The sequence below is a fragment of the Bombina bombina genome, chromosome 6 (genome assembly GCF_027579735.1).
Source record: "Bombina bombina isolate aBomBom1 chromosome 6, aBomBom1.pri, whole genome shotgun sequence".
Taxonomy (NCBI): domain Eukaryota; kingdom Metazoa; phylum Chordata; class Amphibia; order Anura; family Bombinatoridae; genus Bombina; species Bombina bombina.
In genome coordinates, this window is record NC_069504.1 from 726,070,159 (window position 1) to 726,091,093 (window position 20,935).

Here is a 20,935-nt window from a genome sequence, read left to right on the forward strand (position 1 = left end):
TATAGTCAATAATCTGGAATATACCTGTAAGAGAGTGTGAAGGAATAGAGAATATCAACTTTTCAACCCTGATTTTCCACCTCCCTAAGAGAAATGAGGCCAATTTAAGACCTCCAATGAGATTGTTATAAAGAATAACAGGAGGGTTTTTACATTATAAGATCCCATTTAGGATCTTTATGAAGCTTTTCAAAGCATAGTACTCTCTCTCCTAGCATATACCACCAGGACAGGGAGCACATAATATGAACAAACATAAGGGAGGGGTAATATCAAAAACAAGAAGCTTGTCAATATTAAAACATACAATGGTCTGATCAAATGAGAGCATAGGAAATAATATACACTAGATAAAGTTATCTTCGAATCTGATAGTGATAATACACAACCTGTGCTGAAACAATGATCTAGGTTAAATGCTGCTAAATTGTCTCAACTCAACCTAACTGCTCAGTACAAATATCTGCTTCTTATAGGTAAAATGCTATATTTTGATGATAGATGGGGAGTTTCTTTGGGAATCTGTGTTCCTATGTTTATTAAATAAACAAAAAATTTAGGGGGGGGGGGGGCGGAATGATTGTTATATAAATCACGTTTGCAAGTCTGCTAGGACTAGTCAAGTAAGGTATAGATGGGCATATATAGTGGACCATAACCTTGTGCAAAAGCATAGAATAAATGATATAAGTACCTCCTTCAGAGTAGAAATCTACTAGTCATGGACACATGGGGGTTCTACCATTCCTCGTACTCAGTTAGCTAGGTACAATAATGAACAACAATTTGGCATGATATAGGTTACAAAGTCTAAAGTCCACTATTGTACACTAAGTGGTGTTAAGCATTTAGATCTATTGAAGAAAAAAAATAAAAATAGAAAAAAAAATTATTATTATTTGCAGCTCAAGCATAACCTTAGCCCCAAGCTTATGTTGTCCATTGGGAATGTTACTAGTAGCATAACAGTTAAGGAATTGTTTGGCATACGATACATTAGGGCACTGACCCAGGGGCATGGGCCCTATATCCCCGGGCCAAGAGCAAAATGTGTAGCTCCCTAGTCTATAATATAAAGATATGACCTATACAGGAAAAAAGAGGAGCTGAAAAATATATACAGAACTAAAACAATGCAACTTAAGTGCAAGGGTCATTATAGTAGTGTGTACTGTGTGAGAGTTATAGCTGAGCAGTAATTTACTAAGAACCACAATATACCCCCTCAGACTTTCTTAGATATTATGAATATGTGGATATAAGCATACCTAGTTTAAAATTACAACACTTAATATATTGTAGTCTAGAGCAAGGTGAACACATGTCATCAATGAAGTACCATTATCAGCAAACATATATCTCCGTAAGAAAAGTGATGTTATTAGATCATATAAGGGAGACCCACTATGTAAACTCTTACAGTAATAATGAAACTTAAATTATTACACACACAGATTATCACTATGAGTGATCAATATATACAGACATGTCTCTGATGGTGCATCAGAGTAACTATCAATGTAGAGGATAGGAGAAAATAAACTAACCAACTGTAAGACTAATAAACATCACATAACCTGCATAACCTGTAAAGCTACGTTTGAGGAATGTGTTCATATATACATATACACAGCTCCATGAGGCCGTACTATATCATTATAAATAAGCAGGAGAAAAGTATACTAGGGGCACACATAACATATAATTGGTGACAAACCATTCATATCTTTCAATAAACCTTGTTAGGTATCTTGGGGCTACTAAAAATATAGTTTAGTCCGGAATGTAATGTCCAGCTGTAAACTGTCCGCAGAAAGTGGATAACATATTACCCAACTCCGGATTTGCCGTATTTAATAAAATCGTGAAGAGAGGTTCCCATCGCTTGCAAAGTTCTCCCGTATGTATAAAGAAAATGATGAAGTCACTCTGAAGACGTAATATGAGCAACAATAAACATATGGTAAATGCCCAGGTCTCTCAGTGGTAATAGGTATATTTGGGGAACAGTATAGAATGTCATACAAGCCAGAGTCTAGTAATTATGGGACCTTGTCATCTGCGATATAACTGTTAGGTATCAGCAGGCAGAGACAGCACACAAAGTCTAGCCCATATAAAGAAGCATAGCAGATGCGTTGTAGAGTGTGGGACAGATGCACTGCATTGGAGTAAGTTATCGCGCCAATATTTAGAGCCACATTCTGCTCCATGTTAACCACTGACAGTCTCTCACAGTGCGCAGAAAGTTTCCATGTCTGACTAGTATGTCTATTCTTCTGTCCGATCAGGCCCGCTTGTCTCCTCCATGTTAGATGTTGCCCCACAGATGCCGAAGTCTCCTGTTGCGCAGCTTGGAAGTTCCCCCTAACTGTCTTAGTAGGATTAGTCGAGGGCCGAGCAGAAATCAGTGTAGGCAGGGAACGGCCATCTTGACCCGATCGATCCACTTCAGCGACATATGTTCTCCCCCAAACCACATGTGCAGCGTCACAGAACCGGAGCTCGTTACATGCATAGTCTCTGGTAAGTGGGGTCAGGTCTGGTAAGAGTGTACCTGATAACGAAGCAGTGGCTGTCTCATCCGCCTCCTTAGCGCTGTCCCCAGTGTCGAGGGGAGGTATGTCCGGCAAAGCACAGGCTTGTTGGAGCATTTTTATCAGCTCAGTGAAATGATGATGCAGGGTGTCCTGTAATCCGGCCTCTAATGCGTCAACTGCAGCTATAAGTCTAATATAGGTTGGCATATTGTGAGATTGAAGTAGGTATTGCCGTGATGTTAAGCAGATCTCCGTATAGGTCTCAGCCACGTGGCTTAGCTTTCAAACCTAATCAAGCTGCTAGCATATGCAACAAGCATCCAAACCCTAATATCTTGGAAGGTATAATATCCTGGAGTTGCAATAGGGTAGAGTGTATAGGAATTTCCCCCAAAATTATCAAAATAGCCGTAATAATGTAAAATAGAGTCAGGAGCTCCTCACAAACATGACTTGCTGCTTCGGCTGTAAGCTCCGCCCTACACCACCACCCTCCTTTTAAAGCTTCCAGTCTGTTATTCTAACTCAATCTGCATGACAGAGTGGTCTCCAGCCTTGTCGTTGTAGTCACTGACACCTGTGTTAACAAGAGAGTCACTGGCATGATGTCACGTGGTCCTTTTGTGGCAGGGATGAAATGCAGTGGAAAGGTTTTTTGGGGGATTAAGTTCATTTTCATGGCAAATAGGGCATCCAATCCCTCTTCATAACATTTTGGAGTATATGCATATTGCCATCATAAAAACTAAGGCAGGAGACTGTGAAAATTAAGATTTGTGTCATTCTCAAAACTTTTGGCCAGGATATATATTGCAAAGAAGGGTACTCAGGAATTTTATTTTAACAACTGCTTGTATGTATTCTGAATACATCAGAGTTTGCGTATGAATAATCATAGTTGACGTTTCGGCTCCTCACTGAGCCTTCTTCAAGACAAATATTATCTATAAAAGAAAAATATGAACAAAAAAATTTGAATAGTACATAATAAGTGACGACATACAACAGAAACACCCCACACCACATATACTCTTTATACAATTAAAAACAATCAGATAATCTAATTGTTTTTAATTGTATAAAGAGTATATGTGGTTTGGGGTGTTTCTGTTGTATGTTGTCACTTGTTATGTACTATGCAAGTTTTTTGTTCATGTTTTTCTTTTATAGATATTTGTTTTGAAGAAGGCTCAGTGAGGAGCCGAAACGTCAACTATGATTATTCATACGCAAACTCTGATGTATTCAGAATAAACACAAGTAGTTGTTGAAATAAAATTCCTGAGAGTGCCCTTCTTTGCAATAAAACATAATTTATGCTTACCTGATAAATTCCTTTCTTCTGTAGTGTGATCAGTCCACGGGTCATCATTACTTCTGGGATATTACTCCTCCCCAACAGGAAGTGCAAGAGGATTCACCCAGCAGAGCTGCATATAGCTCCTCCCCTCTACGTCACTCCCAGTCATTCGACCAAGGACCAACGAGAAAGGAAAAGCCAAGGGTGAAGTGGTGACTGGAGTATAAATTAAAAAATATTTACCTGCCTTAAAAACAGGGCGGGCCGTGGACTGATCACACTACAGAAGAAAGGAATTTATCAGGTAAGCATAAATTATGTTTTCTTCTGTTAAGTGTGATCAGTCCACGGGTCATCATTACTTCTGGGATACCAATACCAAAGCAAAAGTACACGGATGACGGGAGGGATAGGCAGGCTCTTTATACAGAAGGAACCACTGCCTGAAGAACCTTTCTCCCAAAAATAGCCTCCGATGAAGCAAAAGTGTCAAATTTGTAAAATTTGGAAAAAGTATGAAGCGAAGACCAAGTTGCAGCCTTGCAAATCTGTTCAACAGAGGCCTCATTCTTGAAGGCCCAAGTGGAAGCCACAGCTCTAGTAGAATGAGCTGTAATTCTTTCAGGAGGCTGCTGTCCAGCAGTCTCATAAGCTAAACGAATTATGCTACGAAGCCAAAAAGAAAGAGAGGTAGCGGAAGCTTTTTGACCTCTCCTCTGCCCAGAGTAAATGACAAACAGAGAAGACGTTTGTCGAAATTCCTTAGTTGCCTGTAAGTAAAATTTTAGAGCACGGACTACATCCAGGTTGTGCAGTAGACGTTCCTTCTTTGAAGAAGGATTTGGGCATAAAGAAGGAACAACAATCTCTTGATTGATATTCCTGTTAGTAACTACCTTAGGTAAGAACCCAGGTTTAGTACGCAGGACTACCTTATCCGAATGAAAAATCAAATAAGGAGAATCACAATGTAAGGCTGATAATTCAGAGACTCTTCGAGCCGAGGAAATAGCCATTAAAAATAGAAATTTCCAAGATAACAACTTTATATCAATGGAATGAAGGGGTTCAAACGGAACGCCCTGTAAAACATTAAGAACAAGGTTTAAACTCCATGGTGGAGCAACAGTTTTAAACACAGGCTTAATTCTGGCCAAAGCCTGACAAAAAGCCTGGACGTCAGGAACTTCTGACAGACGTTTGTGTAACAGAATGGACAGAGCTGAGATCTGTCCCTTTAATGAACTAGCAGATAAACCCTTTTCTAAACCTTCTTGTAGAAAAGACAATATCCTAGGAATCCTAACCTTACTCCAAGAGTAACCTTTGGATTCACACCAATATAGGTATTTACGCCATATCTTATGGTAAATCTTTCTGGTAACAGGTTTCCTAGCCTGTATTAAGGTATCAATAACTGACTCAGAAAATCCACGTCTTGATAAAATCAAGCGTTCAATTTCCAAGCAGTCAGCTTCAGAGAAGTTAGATTTTGATGTTTGAAGGGACCCTGTATCAGAAGGTCCTGTTTCAGAGGTAGAGACCAAGGTGGACAGGATGACATGTCCACCAGGTCTGCATACCAAGTCCTGCGTGGCCACGCAGGTGCTATTAGAATCACTGATGCTCTCTCTTGTTTGATTCTGGCAATCAATCGAGGAAGCAACGGGAAGGGTGGAAACACGTAAGCCATCCTGAAGTCCCAAGGTGCTGTCAGAGCATCTATCAGGACTGCTCCTGGATCCCTGGATCTGGACCCGTAACGAGGAAGCTTGGCGTTCTGTCGAGACGCCATGAGATCTATCTCTGGTTTGCCCCAACGTCGAAGTATTTGGGCAAAGACCTCCGGATGAAGTTCCCACTCCCCCGGATGAAAAGTCTGACGACTTAAGAAATCCGCCTCCCAGTTCTCCACTCCCGGGATGTGGATTGCTGACAGGTGGCAAGAGTGAGACTCTGCCCAGCAAATTATCTTTGATACTTCCATCATAGCTAGGGAGCTTCTTGTCCCTCCCTGATGGTTGATGTAAGCTACAGTCGTGATGTTGTCCGACTGAAACCTGATGAACCCCCGAGTTGTCAACTGGGGCCAAGCCAGGAGGGCATTGAGAACTGCTCTCAATTCCAGAATGTTTATTGGCAGGAGACTCTCCTCCTGACTCCATTGTCCCTGAGCCTTCAGAGAATTCCAGACGGCACCCCAACCTAGAAGGCTGGCGTCTGTTGTTACAATTGTCCAGTCTGGTCTGCTGAATGGCATCCCCCTGGACAGATGTGGCCGAGAAAGCCACCATAGAAGAGAATTTCTGGTCTCTTGATCCAGATTCAGAGAAGGGGATAAGTCTGAGTAATCCCCATTCCACTGACTTAGCATGCACAGTTGCAGTGGTCTGAGGTGTAAGCGTGCAAAGGGTACTATGTCCATTGCCGCTACCATTAAGCCGATTACCTCCATGCATTGAGCCACTGACGGGTGTTGAATGGAATGAAGGGTGCGGCAAGCACTTTGAAGTCTTGTTAGCCTGTCCTCTGTCAGGTAAATCTTCATTTCTACAGAATCTATAAGAGTCCCCAGGAAGGGAACTCTTGTGAGTGGAACGAGTGAACTTTTCTTTTCGTTCACCTTCCATCCATGTGACCTTAGAAATGCCAGCACTAACTCTGTATGAGACTTGGCAGTTTGAAAGCTTGAAGCTTGTATCAGAATGTCGTCTAGGTATGGAGCTACCGAGATTCCCCGCGGTCTTAGTACCGCCAGAAGAGCACCCAGAACCTTTGTGAAGATTCTTGGAGCTGTAGCCAATCCGAATGGAAGAGCCACAAACTGGTAATGCCTGTCTAGGAAGGCAAACCTTAGGTACCGATAATGATCCTTGTGAATCGGTATGTGAAGGTAAGCATCCTTTAAATCTACAGTGGTCATGTATTGACCCTCTTGGATCATAGGTAAAATTGTCCGAATAGTCTCCATCTTGAACGATGGAACTCTTAGGAATTTGTTTAGGATCTTTAAGTCCAGGATTGGTCTGAAAGTTCCCTCTTTTTTGGGAACCACAAACAGATTTGAGTAAAACCCCTGTCCCTGTTCCGATCGTGGAACTGGATGGATTACTCCCATTAACAAGAGCTCTTGTACGCAGCGTAGAAATATCACGCACCTCCCTCTGAGCGGGAGATGTAGGTACTGACACGTGAGGCGAGTTAGTCGGCATAACTCTCCCCTCGTTGTTTGGTGAAATTTGTTCAATTTGTACAGATTGACTTTTATTTAAAGTAGCATCAATACAGTTAGTACATAAATTTCTATTGGGCTCCACTTTGGCATTGCAACAAATGACACAGGTATCATCCTCTGAATCAGACATGTTTAACACACTAGCAAATAAACTTGCAACTTGGAAATACAATTCAATTAGAATAATATTAAAAAGTACTGTGCCTTTAAGAAGCACAGAAGATCTATGACAGTTGAAAATTAATAAATTGAAACAGTTATAGCCTCAATCCTTGTAAACAACACAACTTTAGCAAAGGTTTAATCCCATTAGCAAAGATAACAAATTCTGAAAGCAGGAAACAAATTACAGAATAAACGTTTTTTATCTCAGTCAAACTATAATTCTCACAGCTCTGCTGAGAGAAATTACCTCCCTCAAAATAAGTTTTGAAGACCCCTGAGCTCTGTAGAGATGAACCGGATCATGCAGGGAATACAATGAGTTGCTGACTGAAATATTTGATGCATAGAAAAAGCGCCAAAAAACGGCCCCTCCCCCTCACACACAGCAGTGAGGGAGAACAGAAACTGTCAGAAAAACAGATTAAGCAACTGCCAAGTGGAAAAATAGTGCCCAAACATTTATTCACACAGTACCTCAGCAAATGAAAACGATTTTACATTCCAGCTTTATGTATTTCTTACAGTGTAATTCTAGTGAAGTACCATTCCCCAGAATACTGAAGTGTAAAGTATACATACATGACATTATATCGGTATGGCAGGATTTTCTCATCAATTCCATTGTCAGAAAATAAAAACTGCTACATACCTCTATGCAGATTCATCTGCCCGCTGTCCCCTGATCTGAAGTTTACCTCACTCCTCAGATGGCCGAGAACAGCAATATGATCTTAACTACTCCGGCTAAAATCATAGCAAAACTCTGGTAGATTCTTCTTCAAACTCTGCCAGAGAGGTAATAACACACTCCGGTGCTATTTTAAAATAACAAACTTTTGATTGAAGATATAAAACTAAGTATAATCACCATAGTCCTCTCACACATCCTATCTAGTCGTTGGGTGCAAGAGAATGACTGGGAGTGACGTAGAGGGGAGGAGCTATATGCAGCTCTGCTGGGTGAATCCTCTTGCACTTCCTGTTGGGGAGGAGTAATATCCCAGAAGTAATGATGACCCGTGGACTGATCACACTTAACAGAAGAAATATATATACAAGTCTTTTGAGGATTGCACCCAGGGCGGTATTACACCACAAAGGTTGGAGTGCTGGGCCACCGGCTAATTGACACATACATATACACACACACCAAACGAAGTGAAGGGTAGCTACACTCTCACTTCCACAGAGTCTGCGGCCTGGGTGCCAGGTCCAAAAACATTAGAATATAAACCAAAAGAGCGAGACTGCACTCACTGAATTTGCAAAGAAAAAGTATAACAATTTTTAATCCATAATCCTTCTTGTGACGTTTTGATGTGCGTAACCCCTTCCTCAGGCCAAACAAGAGTGACCCAAAAACCCAGGTTTACATAGACCACAGAGCCCTACCTCCAACCTCACACACAAAATTGCGCCAAAAACTGTTGCCTTGATTACAGAGTGACAACAAAAACACTAACCCAAACGTACAGAAACTCTCATGTGTATACTCAAATAATTAAAAGTCCAATCCTCCTCCCACAAAGATTTGATGCTCGATAGTGATATATACCATTATCATAGTGTCATTGGTGTGTGTATACTAAAATAAAACTGCATGTAATGAGCTATAACTCCTGATTGCGTATTATGTCTTCAAGCCTAGTCAGTCATTCAATAAATAATATGCAAATAAGGGATCATTTTTAGAATACGGCTCTTTTGTTTGCATGCAGTTAAATTCTGCCTCTTTATGTGTTGTCCCTTACCAGAGTAAGTAAATGGATATCCAATTCTCCGTATTTAAAATTGTACATTATTCCTAAAAAAAAAAAAAAAACAACTTGCATTCTCCTGACAAAGCCAAGGAAAATAAAAATTCTAAACTATTTTCTACTTCACAAGTGAATTCTACAATTTATATAGGCCATTCTAACATTCTGAAAAAGTCATACTGGTATCCTACATTGCAGCATGTGTTAAAATAAATTATGCATATTCAGATATGCTGAAATTTTAATCTTGAGAAGAGGTTTGGTGTATCAAAAGATCACTTAACATTGAATAAACTTTGTCTAATGATTTTTTTAAAAAAAAGTTAAGATTTATGTATCTAAAGAGCACAAGAGCTCAATTTTAAGTTGAACTTCAAATACCTAACCATATTTTCTGCTTTCACATAGTTAGCACATTCGTATTAAGTATTGTTGTATAATACCTACTTTTTGTGTTGGTTTTAGAGCCCATACCTTACGAACTGGATATAGTGTATGGTGACCCTGGGAACAGCTAGCACATTTGTTTGGTGTGTATAATATCTGGACACGCTATCGATGTACCTGGTTTGGAGCTGATCGGACACAAAGTGATTTTGTCTGAGAGACCTGGATGGTTCCCAAGCGCTTTAATCATACCTCATTTATGTTGAGGTCATCCTTGTGAGTTTTCAACTGTAGATGTGTTAATAAATGTTTTGTTTTTACATACATATTGCACTTAGAGGTGTTGCACCTGTTTTCCTTTTTGATATAATTTACCATGTTTTGATTTGCTATAACTTTTTTGGCTCAGACATATCTTGGTTTTTGAAGAGAAAAAAAAATGTATAATCTATTTAAAAGTACATCAACTTTCTTTGGAAAGCCAGGGTTATGAAATAAGGTATAAAATGTTATTTTGTTCTGAGGATAACACTGGTATGATGTAATTCTGGGAGATTTTTTTTCTCAGAAAATTCTTTATTCAGACAAACACCAAAAATTGTTTAGTAGCCCTCTATGATTTTTAAATTGCATGCTTTTTAGAAATAAATAGCAATTTGAAGTTAAAACAGACTGAATTATTCTCCATGTCTTCATATTTTAGAAAACGTTACCTAATACAGTTATAGAACCAAAAATTGTTTAACAGTAGGAATTAAAAGGACATGATTCAGATAAATATAATTTTAAACAACTTTCCAATTTACTTGTATCATCTTATTTGCTTCATTCTCTTGGTATCATCTGATGAAGAAGCAGCAGTGCACAACTGGGAGCTAGTTAATGCATTGGGTGGGCCAATAAAATGAGGCATTTGTGTGAAGCAACCAATCAGCAGCTCCTTAGTCTACCTAGGTATCCTTCTAAACAAATAATATATCAAGGAAACAAAACAAAATTAGATAATAGAAGTAAATTGGAAAGTTGTGTAAAATCACCTGCTTTGTCCGAATCATGAAAGAAAACATTTGGGGTTTATGTCAATTTAAGAAATATTTAAAACAGATTGTCAACTGGCTGCCCATGGGCCACATGCAGCCCTCTCCATAGTTCACAAAAAAACAGAACTAAGAATGTGTGCCATAGTTTTTGTGACCCAAGGAGAAAGCAGAACTAAACTTTGGGGTCTTCTGGTGGGTAGGCAAACAAAGTGGCAACAACTCTGGGGAGAACAGCAGATAGAGGGTACCCTGCAACCTTACCTAAATCTGTCTCAGAGCCACTGGACATTTCCATTTTATTATTTGTGCATTTAATAGCTACAATATTGATCTGCAGCCGCAAGTGTTATGAAGTTGGCCGTTACTGATTTACAATTTTCTTCACTAAACCTTAAAGGGATAGAAAGGTCAAAAATGAAATGTGATTAGGTGCATTTCAATTTGAAATAGAAACATTGTTGCAATATACTTCCATTAGCAAAAATGTATCTATTAAATGTTATTACTGGTTTTCTGTGGCATACGCACATATCCTGCGAGGGCCCATGCCTGTTCAGAGAGCTGACAGCGGTGTGTATTGCTTCTGTATTGCTTCATTTGTGTTAAGAAGGTGCAGTGTTTGAATACTGGTGCACAGGCTCTCACAGGATATGTGCGTTTGCCACAGAAAAATAGTAATCATTTTTATTAGAAACATTTTTGCTAGTGGAAGTATATTGCAAAAATGTTTCTATTTCAGATTGAAATGCACCCATGTACATTTCATTTTTTTTTTTTACCTTCCTATCCCTCTAAGAAAAAAAAAAACACTTTTTTGTTATAGGAGAGAGAAATTTTGTTGTCAGCATACACCAGTATTTCCCATTAGGGGGTAAGTACAATTACCTGTGTTTAAATTACATACAGGCAATCGGTGCAAGGGGATAGTTAAAGGAGCAGTCAACACTGTAGATTTGCATAAACAACAAATACATGATAAGAAGACAATGCAATAGAACTTACTCTGAACTTCAAATGAGTAGTAGATTTTTGTTAAATAAATTGCAGAGTTACGTCTATTTCCACTCCCCCTGTATCATGTGACAGTCATCAGCCAATCACAAATGCATATACGTATATGCTGTGAATTCTTGCACATGCTCAGTAGGAGTTGGTGACTCAAAGTATAAATATAAAAATTTGGTCTGATGAAGGGGTGATTGATCCCCGAAACGTCACATTTTTTGTGCTAAATAAAGCACCTTTCTCTTGTTAAGTGTATCCAGTCCACGGATCATCCATTACTTATGGGATATTAACTCCTCCCCAACAGGAAGTGCAAGAGGATTCACCCAGCAGAGCTGCTATATAGCTCCTCCCCTAACTGCCATTACCAGTCATTCTCTTGCACCCAACGAATAGATAGGATGTGTGAGAGGACTGTGGTGATTATACTTAGTTTCATACCTTCAATCAAAAGTTTGTTATTTTATAATAGCACCGGAGTGTGTTATTCCTTCTCTGGTAGAATTTGAAGAATATTCTACCTGAGTTTTTCTATGATTTTAGCCGGAGTAGTTAAGATCATATTGCTGTTTCTCGGCCATCTGAGGAGAGGTAAACTTCAGATCAGGGGACAGCGGGCAGATTAATCTGCAAAGAGGTATGTAGCAGCTTATTATTTTCTGACAATGGAATTGATGAGAAAATTCTGCCATACCGATATAATGTAAACTCAGCCTTAAATGCAGTAGCAGCAACTGGTATCAGGCTGTCATGTATGTATATTTTACACTTCAGTATTCTGGGGAATGGCACTTCACTGGAATTATACTGTATGCATAAAACTTTAGCCTAATTTGCAGGGACTAGCAACAGGCTTTTTAATAACACTCAATTTATTAATGTTAAACGTTTTTTGCTGGCATGTAAAATCGTTTAATTTTCTGAGGTACTGGGTGAAAAAATGTTTTGGGCACTATTTTTTTCCACTTGGCAGTCGTTTTATTTAATTTATGACAGTTTACTGATCTCTCTCACTGTTATGTGTGAGGGGGAGGGGCCTTTTTTGGTGCTTTTGCTACGCATCAAAAAATTCAGTCAGAAGTTTGTCTTCCCTGCATGATCCGGTTCATCTCTACAGAACTCAGGGGTCTTCAAAACTTGTTTTGAGGGAGGTAATCACTCACAGCAGAGCTGTGAGATTGTAGTTGACTGTGATAAAAAAAAAACGTTTATTTCTGTATATTTTTTTTTTTTCTGCTATCAGGGTTAGTTATCCTTTGCTAATGGGAGCAATCCTTTGCTAAAATTGTGTTTTTTTACAAAGATTTGATGCTATAACTTTTCAGTTTATTAATTTTCAACTGTCATAACTTTTTCTGTGCTTCTTATAGGCACAGTACGTTTTCATATTATAGTAAATTACTTGAAAAGTATTTCCAAGTTGCTAGTTTATTTGCTAGTGTGTTAAACATGTCTGATTCAGAGGAAGATATCTGTGCTATATGTGCTAAAGCCAAAGTGGAGCCCAATAGAAATTTATGTACTAACTGTATTGATGCTACTTTAAATAAAAGTCAATCTGTACAAATTGAACATATTTCACCAAACAACGAGGGGAGAGTTATGCCGACTAACTCGCCTCACGTGTCAGTACCTGCATCTCCCGCTCGGGAGGTGCGTGATATTGTAGCGCCGAGTACATCTGGGCGGCCATTACAAATCACATTACAGGATATGGCTACTGTTATGACTGAAGTTTTGGCTAAATTACCAGAACTAAGAGGTAAGCGTGATCACTCTGGGGTGAGAACAGAGTGCGCTGATAATATTAGGGCCATGTCAGACACTGCGTCACAATTTGCAGAACATGAGGACGGAGAGCTTCATTCTGCGGGTGACGGTTCTGATCCAAACAAACTGGATTCAGATATTTCAAATTTTAAATTTAAGCTGGAAAACCTCCGTGTATTACTAGGGGAGGTGTTAGCGGCTCTGAATGATTGTAACACAGTTGCAATACCAGAGAAAATGTGTAGGTTGGATAAATATTTTGCGGTACCGGCGAGTACTGACGTTTTTCCTATACCTAAGAGACTCACTGAAATTGTTACTAAGGAGTGGGATAGACCCGGTGTGCCGTTCTCACCCCCTCCGATATTTAGAAAGATGTTTCCAATAGACGCCACCACACGGGACTTATGGCAAACGGTCCCTAAGGTGGAGGGAGCAGTTTCTACTTTAGCTAAGCGTACCACTATCCCGGTGGAGGATAGCTGTGCCTTTTCAGATTCAATGGATAAAAAGTTAGAGGGTTACCTTAAGAAAATGTTTGTTCAACAAGGTTTTATATTGCAACCTCTTGCATGCATTGCGCTTGTCACGGCTGCAGCAGCATTTTGGTTTGAGTCTCTGGAAGAGACACTTGAATCAGCTCCATTAGATGAGATTACACACAAGCTTAAAGCCCTTAAGTTAGCTAACTCATTTATTTCAGATGCCGTAGTACATTTAACTAAACTTACGGCTAAGAATTCCGGATTCGCCATTCAGGCACGCAGAGCACTGTGGCTAAAATCCTGGTCAGCTGACGTTACTTCTAAATCTAAATTGCTTAATATACCTTTCAAAGGGCAGACCTTATTCGGGCCCGGGTTGAAAGAAATTATCGCTGACATTACAGGAGGTAAAGGCCATGCCCTGCCTCAAGACAGAGCCAAACCTAAGGCTAGACAGTCTAATTTTCGTTCCTTTCGTAATTTCAAAGCAGGAGCAGCATCAACTTCCTCTGCACCAAAACAGGAAGGAGCTGTTGCTCGCTACAGACAAGGCTGGAGACCTAACCAGTCCTGGAACAAGGGAAAGCAGGCCAGGAAACCTGCTGCTGCCCCTAAGACAGCATGAATCGAGGGCCCCCGATCCGGGAACGGATCTAGTGAGGGGCAGACTTTCTCTCTTCGCCCAGGCTTGGGCAAGAGATGTCAAGGATCCCTGGGCGTTAGAGATCATATCTGAGGGATACCTTCTAGACTTCAAATTCTCTCCCCCAAGAGGGAGATTTCATCTGTCAAGGTGGTCAACAAACCAAATAAAGAAAGAGGCGTTTCTACGCTGCGTACAAGATCTTTTATTAATGGGAGTGATCCATCCGGTTCCGCGGTCGGAACAAGGACAAGGGTTTTACTCAAATCTGTTTGTGGTTCCCAAAAGAGGGAACTTTCAGGCCAATCTTGGATTTAAAGATCCTAAACAAATTCCTAAGAGTTCCATCGTTCAAAATGGAAACTATTCGGACAATTTTACCCATGATCCAAAAGGGTCAGTACATGACCACAGTGGATTTAAAGGATGCTTACCTTCACATACCGATTCACAAAGATCATTACCGGTATCTAAGGTTTGCCTTTCTAGACAGGCATTACCAGTTTGTAGCTCTTCCATTCGGATTGGCTACGGCTCCGAGAATCTTCACAAAGGTTCTGGGTGCTCTTCTGGCGGTACTAAGACCGCGAGGAATTGCGGTAGCTCCGTACCTAGACGACATTCTGATACAAGCTTCAAGCTTTCAAACTGCCAAGTCTCATACAGAGTTAGTACTGGTATTTCTAAGGTTGCATGGATGGAAGGTGAACGAAAAGAAGAGTTCTCTCTTTCCACTCACAAGAGTTCCCTTCTTGGGGACTCTTATAGATTCTGTAGAAATGAAGATTTACCTGACAGAAGACAGGTTAACAAAGCTTCAAAATGCATGCCGTGTCCTTCATTCCATTCAACACCCGTCAGTAGCTCAATGCATGGAGGTGATCGGCTTAATGGTAGCAGCAATGGACATAGTACCCTTTGCACGTCTACATCTCAGACCGCTGCAATTGTGCATGCTAAGTCAGTGGAATGGGGATTACTCAGACTTGTCCCCTACTCTGAATCTGGATCAAGAGACCAGAAATTCTCTTCTATGGTGGCTTTCTCGGCCACATCTGTCCAGGGGGATGCCATTCAGCAGGCCGGACTGGACAATTGTAACAACAGACGCCAGCCTACTAGGTTGGGGCGCTGTCTGGAATTCTCTGAAGGCTCAGGGACATTGGAATCAGGAGGAGAGTCTCCTACCAATAAACATTCTGGAATTGAGAGCAGTTCTCAATGCCCTTCTGGCTTGGCCCCAGTTAACAACTCGGGGGTTCATCAGGTTTCAGTCGGACAACATCACGACTGTAGCTTACATCAACCATCAGGGAGGGACAAGAAGCTCCCTAGCAATGATGGAAGTATCAAAGATAATTCGCTGGGCAGAGTCTCACTCTTGCCACCTGTCAGCAATCCACATCCCGGGAGTGGAGAACTGGGAGGCGGATTTCTTAAGTCGTCAGACTTTTCATCCGGGGGAGTGGGAACTTCATCCGGAGGTCTTTGCCCAAATACTTAGACGTTGGGGCAAACCAGAGATAGATCTCATGGCGTCTCGACAGAACGCCAAGCTTCCTCGTTACGGGTCCAGATCCAGGAGCGGTTCTGATAGATGCTTTGACAGCACCTTGGACCTTCGGGATGGCTTATGTGTTTCCACCCTTCCCGATGCTTCCTCGATTGATTGCCAGAATCAAACAGGAGAGAGCATCAGTGATTCTAATAGCGCCTGCATGGCCACGCAGGACTTGGTATGCAGATCTAGTGGACATGTCATCCTGTCCACCTTGGTCGCTACCTCTGAAACAGAACCTTCTGATCCAGGGTCCCTTCAAACATCAAAATCTAATTTCTCTGAAGCTGACTGCTTGGAAATTGAACGCTTGATTTTATCAAAACGTGGTTTTTCTGAGTCAGTTATTGATACCTTAATACAGGCTAGGAAGCCTGTTACCAGAAAGATTTACCATAAGATATGGCGCAAATACTTATATTGGTGCGAATCCAAGAGTTACTCATGGAGTAAGGTTAGGATTCCGAGGATATTGTCTTTTCTACAAGAAGGTTTAGAAAAGGGTTTATCCGCTAGTTACTTAAAGGGACAGATTTCAGCTCTGTCCATTCTTTTACACAAACGTCTGTCAGAAGTTCCGGACGTTCAAGCTTTTTGTCAGGCTTTAGCTAGGATCAAGCCTGTGTTTAAAACTGTTGCTCCACCATGGAGTTCGAACTTAGTTCTTAATGTTTTACAGGGGGTTCCGTTTGAACCCCTTCATTCCATTGATATCAAGTTGTTATCTTTGAAAGATCTGTTTTTAATGGCGATTTACTCGGCTCGAAGAGTCTCTGAGTTATCTGCCTTACATTGTGATTCTCCTTATCTGATTTTTCATTCAGACAAGGTAGTTCTGCGTACTAAACCTGGGTTCCTACCTAAGGTGGTCACTAACAGGAATATCAATCAAGAGATTGTGGTTCCATCTTTGTGTCCTAATCCTTCTTCGAAAAAGGAACGTCTGCTACACAATCTAGATGTAGTCCGTGCCCTGAAATTTTATCTACAGGCAACTAAGGATTTTCGACAAACGTCTTCCCTGTTTGTCGTTTATTCTGGTCAGAGGAGAGGTCAAAAAGCTTCGGCTACCTCTCTCTCCTTTTGGCTTCGTAGCATAATACGGTTAGCCTATGAGACTGCTGGACAGCAGCCTCCTGAAAGAATTACAGCACATTCTACTAGAGCTGTGGCTTCCACTTGGGCCTTTAAGAACGAGGCTTCTGTTGAACAGATTTGCAAGGCTGCAACTTGGTCTTTTCATACTTTTTCCAAATTTTACAAATTTGACACTTTTGCTTCTTCGGAGGCTGTTTTTGGGAGAAAGGTTCTTCAGGCAGTGGTTCCTTCCGTATAAAGAGCCTGCCTGTCCCTCCCGTCATCCATGTACTTTAGTTTTGGTATTTGTATCCCATAAGTAATGGATGATCCGTGGACTGGATACACTTAACAAGAGAAAACATAATTTATGCTTACCTGATAAATTTATTTCTCTTGTAGTGTATCCAGTCCACGGCCCGCCCTGTCACTTTAAGGCAGGTAATTTTTCCATTAAACTACAGTCACCACTGTACCCTATGGTTTTCCTTTCTCTGCATGTTTTCGGTCGAATGACTGGTAATGGCAGTTAGGGGAGGAGCTATATAGCAGCTCTGCTGGGTGAATCCTCTTGCACTTCCTGTTGGGGAGGAGTTAATATCCCATAAGTAATGGATGATCCGTGGACTGGATACACTACAAGAGAAATAAATTTATCAGGTAAGCATAAATTATGTTTTTTCAAAAATCCAGTGAGTGCAAGCTTCTTCTTTTCTATGCTATTTTTTGCCTGCACCCTGGTGGATGCCTTTCAAGTGAGAGTGCGCTTTTTCTTGCTGTGTGTGTATATATATATATATATATATATATATCTTGATTATGCAAGGGAAAAACAACAAAATAAAATTTGTGCGGGCTTCCTGCTGAAATACGAATTGCAGTGACATTTACATGTAAACAACTAAAAGCCTCAAAACCGGTTTAGCACACGGGTGTGAAATGGTGTGGCAGCTAAGGGTTTAAATTGTTAGGAAACTTCTTATACTCTTACTTCTCTGGCTGTACCATTCTATCATGTGCCTTAGGAAAATAAATATTTTACTGACAAACAGGCTATCAAGGTAGAACAGTGGCAGATTTGGGGGCTGATACCTGGGAAGAAAATACATTTTATAAACTTTGCAGTGCACATATTATAACATAAAGGTGTAAAAATTATATTATTGTACTGCAAGTACTAAAAACTAGAATGCATTTGTAGTAGTTAAAAGTAGATTTATTGTCATCATACGAAACTAGCATGTGAGAATTTAAGCTTAAACATTTTAAGTAACAATTATTTTAGGTACCAGCCACAAAAAGACAGTGATTTGCCCAAAAAAAATTATTAACAATGTAGTCCTAACTAAACTGACATGGTTCAGACAGACGGTAAGCTATGACAAAATACCAGACAATATGTAATGATTGATAAAATGAAAAACATAAATTATGCTTACCAGATAATTTCATTTCCTACTGTATAAGTAGAGTCCACAGCATCATTCCTTACTGTTGGGAAATACAGAACCTGGCCACCAGGAAGAGGCAAAGACACCCCAGCCAAAGGCTTAAATACCTCTCCCACTTCCCCCATCCCCCAGTCATTCTGCCGAGGGAACAAGGAACAGTAGGATAAATATCAGGGTATAAAATAGTGCCAGAAGAAAAACATAATTTAGAGGGCCGCCCATCGGAGAATACAGGCGGAGGCCGTGGACTCTCCTTATACAGAAGGAAATTAAATTATCTGGTAAGCATAATTTATGTTTTCCTTTTTAATATAAGGAGAGTCCACGGCATCATTCCTTACTGTTGGGAAAACTATACCTAAGCTCTAGAGGACACTAAATGATAACGGGAGCGACAAAAAGAGAGGCGGACCCTAATCTGAGGGCACCACAGCCTGCCAAATCTTTCTCCTGAAAGCTGCTTCAGCCGAAGCAAAAACATCAAACTTGTAAAATTTAGAAAAAGTATGTAAGGAGGACCAGGTAGCCACCTTACAGATCTTATCCATAGAGGTCTCGTTCTTAAAGGCCCAAGAGGAAGCCACTGCTCTAGTAGAATGAGCCGTAATCCTCTGAGGAGGTTTATGTCCCGCTGTCTCATAAGCTAAGCGGATAACACTTCTTAACCAAAAAGATAAGGAAGTCAAAGAGACCTTCTGACCCTTACGCTTCCCGGAATAGGCAACAAACAAGGAAGAAGTTTGTCTAAAATCCTTAGTAGCCTGAAGATAGAACTTCAAGGCGCGAACCACGTCCAAATTATGAAACAAACATTCCTTCGAAGAAGGATTGGGACACAAGGAAGGAACCACAATCTCTTGATTGATGTTGCGGTCTGACATGACTTTAGGAAGAAAACCTAATTTAGTAATTTAGGACAGACTTATCAGAATGGAACACCAGATAAGGAGGCTCACGTTGCAAGGCAGCAATCTCAGAAGCAATAGTCAGTAGAAAAAGAACCTTCCAGGACAACAATTTAATGTCAACTTCATGCATAGGCTCAAACAGAGCCCGTTGCAAAACCTTAAGATTTAGACTCCAAGGAGGAGCATTAAATCTAAACACAGGTCTGATCCTAGTCAGAGCTTTAACAAAGAGCTGTACATCTGGAAGTTCCACGAGCCTCTTGTGCAGTAAAACAGACAGGGCCGAAATCTGTCTCCTCAGGGAACTGGCAGAAAGAATAGATAGAATCCTGGCAACCTTAACTTTATGCCAGGAAATTCCACGCTCTTCACACCAGAATAAATAGGTTCTCCACACCTTATGATAGATGCGACGAGTAAAAGGTTTACGAGCTTGAATGAGAGTATCAATAACTCTTTCAGAAAAACCTCTCTTGGATAGGACTAAGCGTTCAATCTCCACTCAGTCAGCCTCAGAGAATCTAGATTTTGATGAACAAAAGGACCTTGTTCCAGCAGATCCCTGCGACAAGGTAACTTCCACGGAGGAGATGACATCCCCACCAGATCCGCGAACCACATCCTTCGCGGTCACGATGGAGCAATCAGTATCACTGATGCGGGCTACTACACGAGGAAGGAGTGGTAAAAGGTAAAATTAGACTGAACCTCTAAGGCCCTGCTAATGCATCTATTAGCTCTGCCTGAGAATCCCTGGACCTCGACCCATATCTGGGTAGCTTGGTATTGAGACGGGATGCCATAAGATCCATCTCCGGCGTCCCCCAACTGTTGCATAGCTCCACAAACATATCGGGATGGAGAGACCATTCCCCCGGATGAAAGCATTGTCTGCTGAAAAAAAATCCACTTCCCAGTTGTACACACCCAGAATGTGGATCGCTGACAGCGAACAGCTGTGGGCCTCCGCCCACTCCAGAATCCTAGATACTTCCCTCATTGCTAGGGAGCTTCTCGTTCCACCCTGATGGTTGATGTAAGCCACCGAAGTTATATTGTCTGATTGGAATCTAAAAAAAAAAAAAAAAAAAAAAAAAAAAAAAGGAGGAAGAACCCAGAAGGGGCCAAGCCTTTAGATCATTGAAGATTGCCGAAATTCCAGAATGTTGATCGGGAGATCAACCCTGTGCCTTCTTGGCACCCCAAACAGCTCCCCATCCTTGCGTCCGTAGTCACAATCTCTCAGGATGGTCTTAAGAAGGATGTCCCTCGGCAGAGATGATCTGAACAGAACAACCAAGAGAGCGATTCTCTCAACCGGTTGTCCAGAGAAACCTATTGAGACAGATCCGAATGATCACCATTTCACTGCCTCAGCATACACAGTTGCAACGGTCTAAGACAGAACCTGGCAAAGGGAATGATGTCCATGCTGGACACCATGAGATCAAATCACCTCCATACACTGAGCCACAGAGGGCCTTAAGGAGGTCCGGAGGGCAAGACATGCCGAAGCTAGCTTGCAACATCTCTGGTCTGTTAGAAATATCCTCATGGATATGGAGTCTATTATAGTACCCAGGAATTCCACCCTGGTGCTTGGTATAAAAGAAC

At 40.9% G+C, this 20,935-nt stretch overlaps 1 protein-coding gene across 2 annotated transcripts in view; it reads right to left on the reverse strand.

Annotated features, from left to right (window-relative positions):
• The window catches only part of CDKN2D (cyclin dependent kinase inhibitor 2D), a 59,555-nt gene that overhangs the window by 25,265 nt on the left and 13,355 nt on the right, over positions 1-20,935 (reverse strand). The window contains exon 2 of one of the 2 annotated variants that reach the window (XM_053716056.1): positions 8,992-9,044. The exons of the other annotated variant lie outside the window; for it this stretch is intronic. The gene's annotated coding sequence lies outside the window, so the exon portion shown is untranslated. The remainder of the gene's footprint in view (positions 1-8,991; positions 9,045-20,935) is intronic. 2 annotated transcript variants of the gene reach the window in all.